The 1,847-nt window shown below is 40.9% G+C and overlaps 1 protein-coding gene across 1 annotated transcript in view; it reads left to right on the forward strand.

The window, feature by feature from the left end:
• Cpm (carboxypeptidase M) overlaps positions 1–1,847 on the forward strand; it is a 50,853-nt gene that overhangs the window by 33,591 nt on the left and 15,415 nt on the right. The gene's annotated exons all lie outside the window — the stretch shown is intronic.

Here is a 1,847-nt window from a genome sequence, read left to right on the forward strand (position 1 = left end):
GTGTGTGTGTGTGTGTGGTGTGTGTGTGTGTGTGTGTGTGTGTGTTCTGTCACCGGTACCTGTAATGGAGAGTCTTTGTAGACTGAGGCTCAGGCCCATTTGTACTGATCTGGCCAGTTCCACTTGTCTGAGTTGAACTAAGCTGATAAGAAATTTGTCTTCTGCCTTCTGAGTTGAATCAGGGTTGGGGAGTGTTGGGCCCGCCATCGTTCCTGGGGATCCTGATGAGAGGTCTGAGCTGGCGAGGAAGTCAGTGTGGTTACACTGAAAGGAGCCTTTTCACTAAATGCTTAAAGTTTGAGTATCTGAGGTTTCACGCTCCAAGCCTTAAATTTAAGGGAAAAAGGAGGGAGGGAGGTTTATACATAAAACATGACTGAGTAGCTGAGTTGTTTACGCTCAGGCTGCAGAGAATACATTTGAATAATATTTGTCATAAATTACACGGACAGCAAATATAGCCCAATAAAGAAAACAACAAGAGGATTTTGGTTAACTCCCTCTGAGACATGTGTGTGTTTGCCTCGGCCTTTTAAAGCTAAATGATGCATGGTTGTTTCTCTATATTCATGAGATTTTTTTTTTAAACCATCTGTAGTTAAGCCTTGGGAAATTGTTTTGAAATATTAAGACAGATACTTCTTGGGTTACACATTTACTTCCTCTGAAAAAAATGTTATTTCCTTAGTCCATGAAGACAACATGGATTCTCTTCAGTTTAAAAAAAATAATAATACTAAAAAAATAATCAGAGGGATGACATCCAGCGACTATCACCAAAAATGGCTGTCATTAATATTTTTGGAAATCCCTCTAAGCACTCATATATTCCTGTGGAAAGAGAATAAGAGGAATTAAAATAACCTGGTGAGGTAGGGGAGGCTGGGGGGATGGCTTAGCAGTGCAGAGAACTGGCTGCTCTTCCAGAGGTCCTGAGTTCAAATCCCAGCCCCAAGGTCAGCAGCCCACAACTGTCTGGAGCCCTGTTCCAGGGGATCCAATGCCCTCCTCTGGCTTCACCAGACATGCGCACAGTGCTCAGACATACATGTAAGAAAATCAGCCATACATATAAAATAACAATTTAAAATTAAACAAAAAGAGTTTAAGGATCTAGAATAAAATATGTGGCATTCCAGCATATAAAATCCATTTAATTTAGTCGAATTTAATGTATCAGCCAGAGAGTAAAACAAGACGGAGAATTTGATATTTTAAGTTTCTTTATTATGTATTATTATTTATTGTGTACTTGAGAAAGGGTGTGTACATTGTGTGATTGTGTGCATGAGTGTGTGTGTGTATGTGTGTGTGTGTGTGTGTGTGTGTGTGTGTTTGGGCACACGAGCCAGAGGGCTCACATGTAGAGGTTAGAAGACAACCTACTGGGATCACTTGGTTTTGCTTTCATTTTTTTTAATTATTAGTTTTAATTTATGTGTGGGTCTTTTACCTGCATGTCTGTCTGTGTCCCACATTAGTGCATGGTATCTGCAGAGGTCAGAAGAGAACACTGAGTTCCCTGAAACAGGAGTTACAGATGGTTGTGAGCTGCCATGTGGATGCTGGGAATCAAACCTGGGTCCTCTGGAAGAGCAGCCAATGCTTGTAACCACTGAGCCATCTCTCCATCCCAAAGTTCTACTTTTAAAGTAAACAAAAAAAATGAACATGCTTAAAGAAAATGTAAATAACACTGTGTGTGTATAATGCATCCGTATGGCAGAAACTGGATTATATGTGGATGATATCCAAATGATTACTATCCGTGATCATAAGAATGTGGAAATCAGCCGGGCGGTGGTGGCACATGCCCTTAATCCCAGCACTTGGGAGGCAGAGGCAGG

The sequence above is a fragment of the Mus caroli genome, chromosome 10 (assembly GCF_900094665.2).
Source record: "Mus caroli chromosome 10, CAROLI_EIJ_v1.1, whole genome shotgun sequence".
Taxonomy (NCBI): domain Eukaryota; kingdom Metazoa; phylum Chordata; class Mammalia; order Rodentia; family Muridae; genus Mus; species Mus caroli.